Genomic DNA, 16,527 nt, shown 5'->3' with positions numbered 1-16,527 from the left:
AGGACTGGAGGGGACCTAAGAGAGGTCATCTAGTCCGGTCCCCTGCACTCATGGCCAAGGATTATCTAGACCATCCCTGATGGGTGTTTCTCACCTGCTCTTAAAAATCTCCAATGATAGAGATTCCACAACTTCCCTAGGCAATTTATTCTACCCTGACAGGAAGCTTTTTCTAATGTCCTAACCTAAACAGCTCATGCTGCAATTTAAGCCAATTGCTTCTTGTCCTATCCTAAGAGAAGAATAATTTTTCTCCCTCCTCCTTGTAACAACCTTTTATGTACTTGAAAACTGTTATCATGCCCCCCCTTCAGTCTTCTCTTCTCCAGACTAAACAAACCCAATTTTTTCTACTTTTCCCTGATAGGTCATGTTTTCTAGACTTTTAATAATTTTTGTTGCTCTTCTCTGGACTTTCTCCAATTTGTCCATCTTTCCTGAAATGTGGCGCTCAGAACTTGACACAATACTCCAGCTGAGGCCTAATCAGCAAGGAATAGAGCAGAAGAATTACTACTTGTCTTCCTTATAACATTCCTGCTAATAAATCCCAGAATGTTTTTTTTTTTCTTTCTTTCTTTTCTTTCTTGCAATAGTGTTACACTGTTGACTCATATCTGGTTTGTGATCCACTATGACTCCCAGATCCCATTCCCTTCCTAGGCTGTCATTTCCCATTTTATATGTGCACAACTGATTGTTCCTAAGTGGAGTACTTTGCATTTGTCCTTATTGAATTTCATCATCTTTACTTCTGGACAAACTGAAGAAATGGTCTGATCACTTTTTCAATTTTAATCCTGTCCTCCAAAGCACTTGCAACCTGTTCCCGCCTGGTATTATTGGCAAACTTTAAGCATACTCTCTATGCTATTATCAAAATCATTATCTAAATCAACCTTTCAAGGTCCCTTCCAGTTGTAGGAGATAGGTATATCTCCTATTATTTTATTTTATTATATATAGCTAGCATTTCAGACTTGACATAACTTACTTTAAATATGGATACTTTCCCAAAGTCATGGATGTCTTTAGAGACTAATTTTAGGGAAATAGTTGGTTTAGATAAGAATAATATTCATCTGCATATAAAGCTATTTTCTGATTTGGTCCTGCAAATTTTATTCCTGTGTTAGGAACAATGAATCTATGTGTGACTGGATCCATGGCTAGTGCAAGAAGTAAAGAAGACAATAGACATCCCTGCCTAGCTACTCTGAGTAATTCAATCCCATTAATGTGCATATCTGCTTTTGGGCTGGTGGTGTAAAGAGCAGTTATTCATTTAAAGAACTGGAGGCTGATGTCCCTGGGGGGCAGGACTTGAAAAGGAAGGTCCCATTCTATTCTATCAAAGGCTTTCTCACCATCAAATGACAACAAAAGAAATGGATCTTTCTTGACCTGGCATTATGGATGATTCCACGTACTCTATGAATATTGTCAGACATTTGTCTGCCCTCAGTGAATACAGCTTGATCTGCATTTATATAAGCTAAGAGTATGCACTAGAATAGACTAGCTAGTATGTCTGCTAAAATCTCTCTCATGATTCAACAGTGATATGGACCTATCAGAGCTGCATAAGGTAAGATCTTTGCCAACTTTAGAGAGAACAACAATAGCTTCTTCCAAGCTGTGGAAGTTCCTCCCATAACAGAAAAACATTGAAAGTAGCTCTCAAGAGACCCCTCATACCTCCTTAAGTACCTTGTAAAATTCAGCTGGAAAGCCATCATGCCCTGGACTCTTAGAATCATAGAAAATTAGAGTTGGAAGAGACCTCAGGAGGTTCTAGTCCAACCCCCTGCTCAAAGCAGGACCAACCCCAACTAAATCATCCCAACCAGGGCTTTGTCAAGCTGGGCCTTAAAAACCTCTAAGGATGGAGATTCCTCCACCACCCTAGGTAACCCATTCCAGTGCTTCACCACCCTCCTAGTGAAATAGTTTTTCCTAATAGCCAACATAGACCTCCCCCACTGCAACTTGAGATCATTGCTCCTTGTTCTGTCATCTGCCAATACTGAGAACAGCCTAGCTCCATCCCCACCCTCACTCTTTTCTGCAGACGAAATAAGCCCAGTTCCCTCAGCCTCTCCTCATAAGGCACGTGCCCCAACCCCTTACTACTTTTCATACTTACTATTGCCTCTAAAAGATTTCTTCTTCTGTTATTTCTTTTTCTAAAGTTTCTTTATAAGCTGTGTTTCTTTGGCAAGCCTGCTACTTCCAGATAGATTTTAACTTCTGAGCTTGGAGTATCTGAGCTGTAGAGATTTTTAAAATAAGATGCAAACATAGCACATTTTATTAGGGTGTGTAACTATCATTTGCTGCTTGTTGTTAATTGGTGGAATATTACATTGCTCTTGAATCTCTCTAAGCTTTTGAGTCAACACCTTACACTTGTATGTCTTTTCATAAAAGATCTGCTTTTTATACATAAGGGCTTTTTCAGCAGCATCTGTCATCAACATATTCAATTTTCCCCTAACATTAGTTAATTGTTGATTATACTTTTTTAAACCTGTTTTTATGAATGTCTTGTAACCCTTTTATCTCTTAGTTCTATTTTGTCTTGAGCTCTTTGGTTTTTCAGTTGAGAGATTCTGCTTATCAGCTGCCCCCTAAATACTGTTTTACCTGCCTTGTAGAAAAGACCTCTTTTGATATTTTCTGTTTGTTTTAGTCACCTTGGAGAAGCAAGCAGCTCATTTTCCAAAAGAGGGATCTTTGGGTCCCATCCCAGCTATCAAATATTACTTCCAATAGTGTGTGTTCTGACCAATGTAATGGTGCCAATTCATGATTAAGAAATTAATATTAAATGTATTCTAGTATAGAGCTGATCAGGGTGTGAATAAAAGGTGTGATCTTTTCCCTCGGTGTAATTCTCTCCAGCAATCTGAGAGATTGAATTGTTGGCACAGAGGAAGTTAATGCTGCACCTGCTTCCTTTTCCCCCTTGTCTTTTTATCAGACCTTTCCCAGTAAGGAATTGGCGTGCAATCGAAGTCTCCAAGTACAATTTCCCCTTTGTCAAAGTGTTGCAGTATTTAAATCATTTTTTGCTTTTGATTGGGAGCATACACTGAGCAAAGTTCTGTCAGGGCTCTTTTCCTTTTAATGACATGATTTAACCCTTTTAAAATAAGATCTTTGAATGTCAAAGGAAGAGCCATTGAAAATAACTATTTCTTATTGGAAAAAAAATAAATGATTGTCCATACAAGGGTTCATTCCATCAAACAGCTCAAGAATCACAATGTCTCTCATTTTGAATTATGTGAATATGGTTTTCTGTATGTAAACTTCTCCCCCCACCCACCTTTCAGGTTCCCTCCCCTCTTCTCCATTCTCCTTCGTTTAAATCCAAAAATAAAATACCCAATATTGCATGTAAATCAGTCTCCAAACAACTGTGCTTTACTGAACCCTAATCCTCTCTACACTTTCTATGAACAGTTGGACATCTTCTCTTGCAATCCGTAGGGATTCAGTCTGCACCTATTCATCCCCAAGAAGTCCCTTCTAGTTAATCTTTTTAGGTTTCTCCTCAGGTATCTGAGTTCTCTTATTCAGCTTCACTTCTGCCATTGCCAGTATGGTCTCTAGAGTTTTTTCCTGTTCTCCTTTTCCTGGGTTTCACCGTCTGTCAAGACTTTTACAGTAGCTTAGCTTTAGTTACTACCTTTGGAACATCCTTTTTGTATGGTTGAAATTTGGGTTTCTATCCCAATTGACTGGAGTGTACTCCCCTTCCCCCACCCCCGCCATATTTAATGTCTCTTATGGGATAATACTGATTTTTGAAAGCAGAAGAGGAGTTTGAAAAAGGATCTCCATTTGTAGCTGATACCTGCCCTCCAGAGTGCTGCTGTAATTTCCCCCATCTCTCTTCTCTTTTTAAAAAAAAAAATTAGGGCAGAGAGATCATGGAAAAATTGCAGCTTGTGGCCTTACACTATGAGTGCCGAATGCTCTCTGGCTTTTATCATAACTAAACTTTCTGCTGATAATCATGAAACTTCACAATTTTGTCTCTGGGTCTATTGGCAGGCCTTGCTAAAATTCTGTCAATTTTTACCTCTTCCATACAGTTCAGCTGTAACAACTCTACAATTAAGTTTTTTACATGCCAGACTGAGTTTCCTTCTTCAGCATTTCCTTTAATTCTGATGTTGGGGAACTAGTAGAATAAAGTGGCTGTCTGAAGCCTGAGCGCTGATGTGATAGCAAAGTAATCTGCCTCCATTGACCCCACCTCCTTCCCTAACCTCCCCCCCAAAATCAGAGCAGAGTGTTTCACAGGATGAATTCTCTTCTAAAAATCTGAAATTTAAAAAGATACCAGGAAGAGTGTTTCCTGCTCGCAGCATAGAGACCTCTCAGACTCCAAGTGAACATGTGGCAGTCAAATCAGGCAGAAAGGCCAGGACTGAAGAAAATCAAATAGCTACCAAAGCAGACATTTTGGTGCTGATCACTGAATTAAAGGCCATGAGACATGATCTGATGACCGGGCTTCTACCAATAAAAGAAGTTACTAACTTGGAAGAATGAGTCACTGTGCTAGAGACTGGCCTAAGAGAAGAAAGTGACAGAGAGAGAGAGAGAGAGAGCCACAGAGCCACATGGCATTGATGGAGAAGAGAGAGAGGGAAGCCTGGTCTACACTAGGCGTTTAAACCGGTTTTAGGAGCGTAAAACCGATTTAACGCCACAACCGTCCACACTAGGAGGCACCTTATATCGATTTTAATGGCTCTTTAAACCGGTTTCTGTACTCCTCCCTAACGAGAGGAGTAACGCTAGTATCGGTATTAACATATCGGATTAGGGTTAGTGTGGACGCTGATCGACGGTATTGGCCTCCGGGAGCTATCCCACAGTGCACCAGTGACCGCTCTGGACCGCAATCTGAACTCGGATGCAGTGGTCAGGTAGACAGGAAAAGCCCCGCGAACTTTTGAATATTTCCTGTTTGCCTAGCGTGGAGCTCCGATCAGCACGGGTGGCGATGCAGTCCGAAATCAAAATAAAAAAAGAGCTCCAGCACGGACCATGTGGATGTGATCGCTGTAAGGGCAGGCAAATCCGTTCTATCGGCGCTCCGTTACAGAAGATGAAATTCAGAATCCTTTTTTAAAAATCTCCAGACAGACGCCATAGCAGGGACTCAGCGCACTGCAGCGTGACAAGCGTAACGGAAAGCCAAAGAATCAAATGGACGCTCATGGACTGGAGGACTGAAGCTATCCCACAGTTCCTGCAGCCTCCGAAAAGTATTTGCATTCTTGGCTGAGCTCCAAATGCTTCTAGGGTCAAACACAGTGTCCGCGGTGGGTCAGGGCATAGCTTGGCAATCTACTCACCCCCCCCCACCCACCCCCAGAAGCGAAAGGGAAAACAATCCTCTGACTCTTTTACATGTCACCCTATCTTTACTGAATGCTGCAGATAGACACGATGCTGCACCCGTCAACACCAACATCCTCACTCCCCCCCCTGCCATGGGTGGCTGATGGTACAAAAGGACTGGTAACCGTCCTCGTCATCAGCCTATTGGCACATGGGGCAGTAACCATGCTGACTAGCATCCGTCAGGTCGATCAAGGGCGCCTGGCCCTAATTTTTTCTGGTGGATGGTGCAATATGGCTGGTAACCATCGTCATCATAGCAACAGGGGGCTGAGCTCCATTAGCCCCCACCCTTCATGTGTAAAGAAAAGATTCAGTTGCCCCTGGACTAGCAGAGGGATGGTGGGCTTCTCTCCTACACACTGCTTAATGTCCTGTCTGGACTATCATAGCAGCTGGAGGCTGCCTTCCACTCATTTCTCACTAACAAGTCACCATGTCTTATTCCTGCATTCTTTATTACTTCATCACACAAGTGGGGGGACAATGCTACGGTAGCCCAGAAAGGCTGGGGGAAGACTGGAATCAACAGGTGGGGTTGTTACAGGAGCACCCCCTGTGAATAGCATACAGATCATAATTTCTGCAGGATCTGACACAGAGCAGCTGTGCTCTCTGGTTCTATGATACAGTGGTTATCTAGTACACTTGCCTATATTCTAGGCAGGACTGATTCTATTTTTAGATACCAAAAAGGAGGGCTTGACTCAGGGAGTCATTCCCAATTTTGGCTTTTGCGCCCCTGGCTAAGAGCAGCCAGGGGCACTTATGACAGCAGCAAATGGTACAAAAGGACTGGTAGCCATGATCATCTTAGTTCCAATTTATGGAAGGGTTGGATGGTGCAATATGGCTAGTAACCATCTCTGCTGTCATGCAAAAGCAAAAGCATGCTTCTGTGTAGTGCTGCTGAATCGCCTTTGTAGCCTCGGACCGCGGACGCACACCACCGAATTAATGTGCTTAGTGTGGCCGCGCGCAATCGATTTTATAAAATCTGTTTTACAAAACCGGTTTATGCAAATTCGGAATAGTCCCGTAGTGTAGACGTACCCGGAGATGCAGCTTAAATTGGATGATATAGAAAACAAACTAAGGAGGAATATCAGAATTAAGGGACTGCATGTATGAGATTTCTATTGTCCACATAGAACAGATGGAACCTTGGGTTCAAGGCTTCAGCCATAAATATATAAAAACAAAAAACCACTTTACATAATACATTCGATGAGAAACACCTGCAGCACCATATGGTCCCACCCCAGGATATAAATAAGCCCTCTTTGAAATTGACTGGAATTATCTTATTGTATGACAGGAGAATAAGCTTTCTGGATGGTAGGTCAGAGATCTATGGCAGAGCAAATACCAGGGAGACTGTTGAAAACCAGCATAATATTGGATTGGATTTAGAGATTGTCACCTGACAATAGTAAAAAATCATGGAAAGTCTTTCTTTCCTCCAACACTAAAAAAGAAATCTTATTAGAAGAAGGAAAACAGGTATTGTTCTTAATAACTAATTGGCAGTAGAACTTCAGCCTAGAATGTTTCTCAGATGGATAGGAAGCCAGTGAAGATGATCTACACTCTGTGCCCTCTACATTTTCAGAGGTTTTCAGTGAATATCAGACTGTGAATTTTCAGATTTATGACTGGACAGTAGAATGAGACTGTTTTGATCTGGTGGAAAAGAAATGGCATGTCACACAAATGATGCAGTTTTATCCTCTACAGTAATTAAGCAATATTCTCTTACCAATATTATTTAGGGCTCAATTTTGTAATCCTTGCACACCCAAAACAATTTGTAGTTAGCGCTGGTGTACAAAGAAATACTTTTGAGGATATCAGGTTACCATCAACAATTCATAGGAAAAGCAATATAGTACCATGCAGCTAACAAGCAAATTGAATCTCTAATCTTAATCCATTGAACCACAATGGTACATACACACAGGGAAGAAGCAGATGAATTTGAAATATTTGCTGACCAAATTAGATCAAAAAATGTTTATGGGCCCCTCTCGCTATATATATATCTTTGGTGCTCATCATTGTAGTATTTGAGTACATGCATAAGTTACCATGAAAATTAGTTTAAAGGAGTAATTTATACATTGAAAAGGCTGGATTTGTCCATCTCATAACGAGCTTTTAAAGGTGCTCTGTTTTTTTCAAATGTAGCTTTATGCAGTCTTATCTTCTTGTCTGTAAAGTGTTAATTATTGTTGATACAGTAGCATAGGTGCCGACTTTCCCTCCTAGCCGGGGGTGCTCAACCCCCCACCCCCGCTCTGCCCCAGCCTCTTCCTGCCCTCTCTTTGCCCCCATCCCGCCTCCTCCCTCTCCCTCCCAGATCTTCCTACATGCTCCGAAACAGCTGTTCACAGCCGGCAGGAGGTGCTAGGAGGGAGAGGCAGGAGTAGATTGAAGGGGCTGCCAGCAGATGAGAGGTGCTGAGGGGGGAGCTTGGCTGCCAGTGGGTGCTAAGCACCTGCTAATTTTTCTCTGTGGGTTCTGCAGCCCTGGAACACCCACAGAGTCGGCGCCTATGTACAATAGAACCTCAGTGACAAACACCAGAGTTACAAACTGACCAGTCAACTACACACTTCATTTGGAACCGGAAGTATGCAATCAGGCAGCAGCAGAGATTAAAAAAAAAGGCAAATATAGTACAGTACTGTGTTAAACCTAAACTACTAAAAAAAGGGATCATTTTAAAAAAAGATTTTACAAGGTAAGGAAACTGTTTCTGTTCTTGTTTCATTTAAATTAAGATAGTTAAAAGCAGCATTTTTCTTCTGCATAGAAAAGTTTCAAAGCTGTATTAAGTCAATGTTCAGTTGTAAACTTTTGAAAACAACCACAACATTTTGTTCAGAGTTACAAACAACCTCTATTCTGGAGGTGTTTGGTAACTCTGAGGTTCCACTGTATTACAAATTAGAGGTAACATATTTAAAGTTCATAAGTGATAGGCTGCAGGGGAAAAAGATGGATGGGATGAAGGTTACCCCACTATCTAAATACGAAGAAAGACTTACTTTGGGAGAGAGAATTTCAATATTTCAATCAGCTTAGATGTTTATATAGTTCTGAGAAGAAATGCAAAGGTTGAACACAGAGGTGTGAAGTAGGGAGAGTAGTGGTATTAAATTAAAAGATTTTTTCAAAGCAAGAATTGAAAGAAAGTACTGCTGCAAAATAATTCAATAGCTGGATTACAACTTCCTTACAAGTATCAGAGGGGTAGCCGTGTTAGTCTGGATCTGTAAAAGCAGCAAAGAGTCCTGTGGCACCTTGTAGACTAACAGACGTATTGGAGCATGAGCTTTCGTGGGTGAATCCTTACTTCGTTGGATGCTTCCGACGAAGTGGGTATTCACCCACGAAAGCTCATGCTCCAATACGTCTGATAGTCTATAAGGTGCCACAGGACTCTTTGCAACTTCCTTACAGGGAATATTGATGTATAAAAAATTGACTGAGAATTTCATTGTTTAACTTTTTAAAAAGTTGAGACAGGAATAGGCTTGACAGTCTACAAATAAAATGTATAGCCCTAGGACAATTTCCTAAATTATGGAGTTACATTTAGCAGCAATTTCATACATTAGCCAAGGAAAATTCAGCTATTCAAAAATAAAATCGTGCCCATCATAGTATCTGGACACTCTTTGCATATGTATATTTTTTTTAATATAGGAAAATCCTTTAAGCCCCCATCCTCAGATTCCTACTGGAATCCTGAGGACCCTATCTATCAATGAGGAATGAGATGAATTTGGCACTATGCCCTGCTGAAGCTAGTTCACTGCTGTGGGCCTTCCAGTGGCCGTGAGATGATGATACAGTGAATTATATTTATAGGGCTAAATTATGTTCCCCTCTGTGGGGGTGTGCTAGAGGAGAAGAGAAGGTACAAGAGAGTTCTTCCTGCTGTATCCTGTGTCTTATTGCCACTGTCATTGAGCCATGTCTGAAATAAGTTTGGGACCTCCTCAGGACAGAGACCTGGTCTCTTAACTCTACTGGAACACAGATTTACACACTTTTGGGTGCTAGTAAAATTGAACAGATTATTTTGTTTCAGGCTTTGATTTAGGTAGGCAAAGGGGAAGGAGGTAATCCAAAACAACAAACTAACCATTAGAGCTGGCCTTTTCTTCTTTAAATGGACTAGTTTTCCATCAAAGAATATACTTTTGTCAAAATTGAAAAGTTTTATGGGAATATACTGATTTTGATACTTTTAGTGGGGGGGAAGACTAACTAAATTGTTTCCACTTTATTGTATCACTTTTTGTTTTGACTTTTATATATTTAAATATATATTATTTTATTAATTTTATGATGTAATATTTTGTGTTGTTATCAAAACAGTGTTTTTACATTTATGCAAATGAAAGAATGTAATGGTTCTGAATCAGTTTTTCAGAATATTCATTTTGTGGGAAGTTATGAAATTTTAACTTTTAATTGATTCAAAGAACAAAAATAAAATGTGAAATTTTGGAATTTGCTATGGAATGGGAATTCTGTTTTTGACCATTTCTACTAATGATCATAGATGTATTAAATGTTTACATAATGCTTTACTAGGAAGACCAACTCATGCTTCTTATAATTGTCACCCTGTGATCAAAAGAAAATAAGAAATTTTCTTGTAAGCATCCAATACAGTCTAAAAGAAGGCTGAGTCCTGAATCCACAGGGGTGACATTTCACTGTATAGCACCAGGACGATGCAGTTATCACAGACTTTGAAATGTTAAACCTTTATGATTGAGTGTAGAATAAGCAAGAACAAGTGGTTAGTTGGCAGGAACTAACGCAGTCTGGTATTGCGTGTTGTGGATTTTTTTTTTTAATAAATCCACAGTATGGTGGAGAGGACAGAGGAGGACTTTTATTTCTGCACTTGCTATATTTTGTCTGGTTTCTCATGTTAAATCTCAGTGGCTTCTTCTATAAATTGTTTCTGATAGCTGGTTCTATCCTGCCTGTAGTTCTTCATAGTCTGCTCTCCAATCTGAATCTCCCATGATGCACCATATTCTCCCCTTTTGGGGAAGGAAGAGGGTGTATTATCGATCTTCCTGGCCTTGGTGCATCATAGGGAGATACAGTACAGCCAGAGACTGCAGCCCATTGAGGAGAACGGGAACATAAGGCACCCAAACTACAATTTCCATGAGACACCACAATGCTATTTTGAATCAAAGTATTTCGACTTTGGGTTTTGGCCAGCCCCACCCTGACGCGCACAGGCCTATCATGTCTATATTTGCTACTGTGTGCATGTCAAGATTTTTTTTATTTGAAATCGTTAGTTATAGGGTGATAACACAAGAGTATCACTGCATCTCATCACAAGTCTCAGGTTGACATGACCAGTTCCAAAAAATAATCAGGAAATTTTAGGGATGGATATCATGATGGATGGAAAAACACTTCTGGTTACACTTGCAAATTTGCAGCGCTGCAGCAGGGTGTGAAAACACCCCCTCTCCAGCGCTGCAAATTGCGGCGCTGCAAAGCGCCAGTGTGGTCAAAGCCCCAGCGCTGGGAGCGCGGCTCCCAGCGCTGTACGTTATTCCCCAAAGGGAGGTGGAATACGGACAGCGCTGGGAGAGCTCTCTCCCAGCGCTGGCGCTTTGAATACACTTAGCGCTTCAAAGCACTGCGGCAGCGCTTTGAAGTGCAAGTGTAGCCATTGGCAGCTGAAAGGTATGGCTACACTTACAAATCTGCAGCGCTGGTAGTTGCAGCGCTGGTCGTCCAGCTGTGCAGGGCCAGCGCTGGTGTGTGGCCACATTTGCAGTATTTGCAGCGCTGTTGGGAGTGATGCATTATGGGCAGCTATCCCAGCATTCAAGTGGCAGCAACGGTGCTTTTCAAAAGAGGGGGGTGGGGTGGGGCGTAGTGTGACAGGGAGCGGGGGGAGAGAGAGAGAGTGGATTTTTGGAGCCAACACTGTGTGTTAGCTGACTTGAAAAATCAGAACATGTTCCCGATCCCTTACCCTTAACTCTTAACTGCAAACAGCCTGCAGCCAACACGACTCCCTTTCTCCCCTCTGCCCCCGCTGTTTCTGTCAAGCAAACACTCACTCCCTGCCTGCCTCATTATCTCATTTGATTGTTCACAGATTGATCACAGCAAACAGGAGTTGTGTTTGTAGATAAACAGCTCCGGGACGGAGCTCGGAGTTCACAACAAAACAAAGAGAGGCTGCATAACAAAACACAGAGAGTAATTTATAAAAGCATTCTGGGATACATCCTTATACCCTGGAGGCCAATCACAGCGCTGGTGTGTGGCCACACTTGACCAGCGCTGCAGCACCAGCGCTGGAATCCTTATTCCCCATGCTGAGTGAGGTGTACGGCCAGCGCTGCAGCCAGGGAGTTGCAGCGCTGGAAGTGCCCTGCAAGTGTGGCCACTTACTAATTGCAGCACTGGTGGAGGCTTTCCAGCGCTGCAACTCGCCAGTGTAGCCATACCTGAAGTATGAAAGGTCTGGGCTAGTCCCCTGCTTTATACAGTGGTGACTATGTATTTTGCCACCTCGATCATGGCAGTCAGGCGGCTTTCGGCGGCATGCCTGTGGGAGGTCCGCTGGTCCCGTGCCTTAGGCATACCTGCCACCGAAGCCGCAGGACGGGTGGAGCTCCTGCAGAAACCCTGCCAAAGGCAGCCTGACTGCCTCCCCAGGCACATGCTTGGTGTGCTGGTGCCTGGAGATGCCCCCGGCTTTATACATTAAAATACTTGCATACTAGTTTTTCAAGGACAAAGAAAGAAACTCTGTCTTTTGTTCCATGTATGAAAACAGATTCTAATATCCTCTCATTTGCACGAACCAGCTGAAGGGAATTACTTTTAATTTCAAACAATCATAGTTCAAGGAAAAAAATGGTACAAGGAAGAAAGCATCAGTCTGCAATTTCACCACCATTTGGCAAAGCTGAGAGCTTTCTGGAGGACTGCCATGTTGCTTCATGATCCTTGTTGGTACAATCAGAGACCTCCAATGAAACAAATACCTCTGATGAGAATAGAAGGCAACCATGAATAAGAAGAAATTAATGAGGGAAGCATTTTCTTGTTGTGCCCCTGGGATGAAAGTTGTATAACAGCAGCTTGTGGGGACTGATTACAGAGCTTCTTTTGTTTCAGGAACTCTAGCATCCAAGTGGCGTTGTCTAGCTGACTAGCATCCAGCCTGCACTATTGCAGATACACATCCACAGAGGAAAGGCTTGGACCGTACAATAGTTTACCTGCAGCTAAGCCTTTGTAATGTTAATTAAAGGACCTATGGTAGCTTAGGCTGGAGACATTGTACTCAAGAAGGGTAGAGGGAAAGCTGAACACTGAGCCAGTTTTTATTTTGCAGTCCTTGAGATTCAGTCTAGCTTCTCAACATAAATACATCAAATATCTTAAAATCCACTTTAACATTAAGGGTCAAACCTAACCCCTACAAAAAGAAATTAAATTGTGTGTTAAGCCTAAATAGTGACCATAACTTTATTCTGCGGTGCTTCAGCAATGTAACACGTGCAAGATGACCCACTGCCCTCAGAACCCCTGATTAAGGACCATCTGACTAGTAATTCTAGGGAACAACAAAATTAATTAAGAATGGCATGGCAGTCTTGTCCTCGAGAATTAATTGCTTTTGTTTCCTTGCTGTCTAGATTTGTAAATTGGTTTTCATTTGGCTTTAATTAGCTTTTGACATATATTTCCTTGAGTGGGGGAAAATTTGACCTGTTTAGCCTCCCCTCCCCACCCCATTCTCAACACTCCATGATCTGCAAAGCAGCAGTTTACTTTACCAAATGTATAATATGCAGTGTATTTGGGGGAGGGGGAAGGAGGAATATTAGAAGATGGCTTGCATGATATTTTGTGTACATGTAGAACTTGCTATCAAACAGTGAACACACTTTGAAGTGTGTCGTCCTTATTAATTTTCTCATTTATGCAGGGGTTGACATGGAAGCTCTCTGGATAACTTGACATATTTTATTTGCATGTTAATCAACTGTACAATAGTGGTTGGGGCATCTATCTTATATTTATACTTAAACTGCTAAATTCTAACCCTTTTGGGTTATTTTATTATATTTTTAGTCTTTTTCTGCTATAGTATTAACTGAGTTTCTAACTTTCTAATTTGCCTACCTGTTAACATTTGTTGTGTAAAAGTAATCACATGGGAGTATTAAACCAGCATGGCTCAAATTAATATAACTTAGTTCAAGACAGTAGATTTCTTCATGACAACACCATCCTATATCAGCCTGAAACACAGAGAAAAAGGAATATTTTACTATCTGGTCACCACTTAAGTTCCTGACTCTAATAAGGATCTGTTTAACCCAACATTCTTTAATTATTTCAAACCACTATGACTGTTAAGCAAACAAGTCACACTGACCTTAAAGTAATTGTCTAAGAATGATTCTTCTATTATACTTGTTTACTCATGCCTACTGAAATGTCTTTTTTCTGAGGATTAAAAATGAATTGTTGCCTGTTCAACATTTAATTATTTTCACCATCTAAAAATGCTATGCTCTTAATGAAAATATTTAATTATTTATTTAAAGAAGCAAAAAGAGTGCCACAAAATACACATGAAAGTTTGTGCATTTAAGGCTTTAACCTGGAAGGTGCAGCATGTTCTCCATTCCTTTTGCTAATAAAGATACTGTGTATAATCCAAAACAAAATGGCTGAAAGTCCATGCGGTACTAAGGGCTTGGTGATAGAAACCATCAACTCCCATTGGTTTGCCTTGGTTCTTAGTACTGTATGAACTTTAAACTTACATACTCAATAGCTCTCTCCCTATGGAGGAATTTGATCAGGATTACTTAATGAGGATCGGCATAGTTGAATCAGTGAATCAGTGCGACGCCGGGAGTACGACCGGTACCGCGATGACGAGCCTCTGGCACGCTGCGCAGGGCTTAAAGCCCGGTGCCTTGGGCATGAGCCCGCACCGGGGGAGGCAAAGGGGGAAAAAACCCCCTTTTACCTTATCTAACACTAACTATCTAACTAACAAACTGTAAAAACTAATCACTAAACTAACTATGTACAAACAAGAAGCGAGAGCTAGGGTTGTGGAGGACAGAGAGCACTCCACAGTTCCAACTGGCCGTCACGGGCGGTAAGAAGGAACTGAGGAGCGGACGGGCCGGCTGGGGTATATATTCAGCGCCATAGCGGCGCCACTCCAGGGGGCGCCCAGCCGGCCCACCGGAGTTGCTAGGGTAAAAAAGTTCCGAGATGCCGTGCACGCGCGGCGCGCACACCTGACTGGAATGGATAGGAGCAACACATCTCGAAGAACAACAGTTACTACGGTGAGTAACCGTCTTTTCCCTAGCTTACTTATATTTATCATTCATTATTATGTACTGATATACATAAACAACTAATAGGAAAAGGCATAAGAGAAACAGATACAAACACCTACAAGATCTCTATCAAGCATTCTTACAACTACAATATCCACCTGCTGAAGTGAAGAAACAGATTGACAGAGCCAGAAGAATACCCAGAAGTCACCTACTACAGGACAGACCCAACAAAGAAAGTAACAGAATGCCACTAGCCATCACCTTCAGCCTCCAACTAAAACTTATCAAGCGCATCATCAAGGATCTACAACCTATCCTGAAGGACGATCCATCACTCTCACAGATCTTGGGAGACAATCCAGTCCTTGCTTACAGACAGCCTCCCCAGCCTGAAGCAAATACTCACCAGCAACCACAGACCACACAACAAAAACACTAACCCAGGAACCTATCCTTGCAACAAAGCCCATTGCCAACTCTGTCCACATATCTATTCAAGGGACACCATCATAGGACCTAATCACATCAGCCACTCTATCAGAGGCTCGTTCACCTGCACATCTACCAATGTGATATATGCCATCATGTGCCAGCAATGCCCCTCTGCCATGTACATTGGCCAAACCGGACAGTCTCTATGTAAAAGAATAAATGGACACAAATCAGAGGTCAAGAATTATAACATTCAAAATCCAGTTGGAGAACACTTCAATCTCCCTGGTCACTCGATTACAGACCTAAAAGTCGCAATATTACAACAAAAAAACTTCAAAAACAGACTCCATTGAGAGACTGCTGAATTGGAATTAATTTGCAAAATGGACACCATTAAATTAGGCTTGAATAAAGACTGGGAGTGGATGGGTCATTACACAAAGTAAAACTATTTCCCCATGTTTATTTCCCTCCCGCCCCCACTGTTCCTCACAACTTTTTGTCAACTGCTGTAAGTGGACCGTTTTGATTACCACTACAAAAAGTTTTTTTTTCTCTCCTGCTGGTAATAGCTCACCTTAACTGATCACTCTTGTTAGAATGTATATGGTAACACCCATTGTTTCATGTTCTGTGTGTGTGTGTGTGTGTGTGTGTGTGTATATGTATATATATATATATATATATATATATATATATATATATAAAATCCTACTGTATTTTCCACTGCATGCATCTGATGAAGTGGGCTGTAGCCCATGAAAGTTTATGCTCAAATAAACTTAAACAAGTACTCCTGTTCTTTTTGCGGATACAAACTAACACGGCTGCTACTCTGAAACGAGATACAAAATAGATACACTGAAGTGGTGTTATATTTAACTTCCATTCATGACATTAAAAGTTGAGAGAAAAAAAGTTTACGTACCCACACCCACACCCACCCCGTCCAGCCCATATTAACAAATTACAATAATTTGTGATTCTCTGTTGGCTACCCAGGAGGTTGAGTTGGTGTTGTTGATTCAGATCATCATTGTTACCTTTTATTCTGCTTCATATTTGTAAGAGCAGAGCCAGGCCTACAAAATTTGTGTCTAAATTTGGGGGAGTTTTTAGCTTTAGAATTTTGTTGCAGGCCCATCTTTAATTTTAATTCATAAGTAATCAAAATTGATCAGTGGGAAGAGAAAATTCTTCAAAATTCATGACACATAAATAATAGTGTGGTGATTGTTGTGTTATACATTCTGTTTTGTTTCATTCCCAGCTCCTTGAG

The sequence above is a fragment of the Mauremys mutica genome, chromosome 10 (assembly GCF_020497125.1).
Source record: "Mauremys mutica isolate MM-2020 ecotype Southern chromosome 10, ASM2049712v1, whole genome shotgun sequence".
Lineage (NCBI taxonomy): Eukaryota > Metazoa > Chordata > Testudines > Geoemydidae > Mauremys > Mauremys mutica.
The sequence above is the reverse complement of the archived record's forward strand: the minus strand, read 5'-3'. Positions refer to the sequence as shown.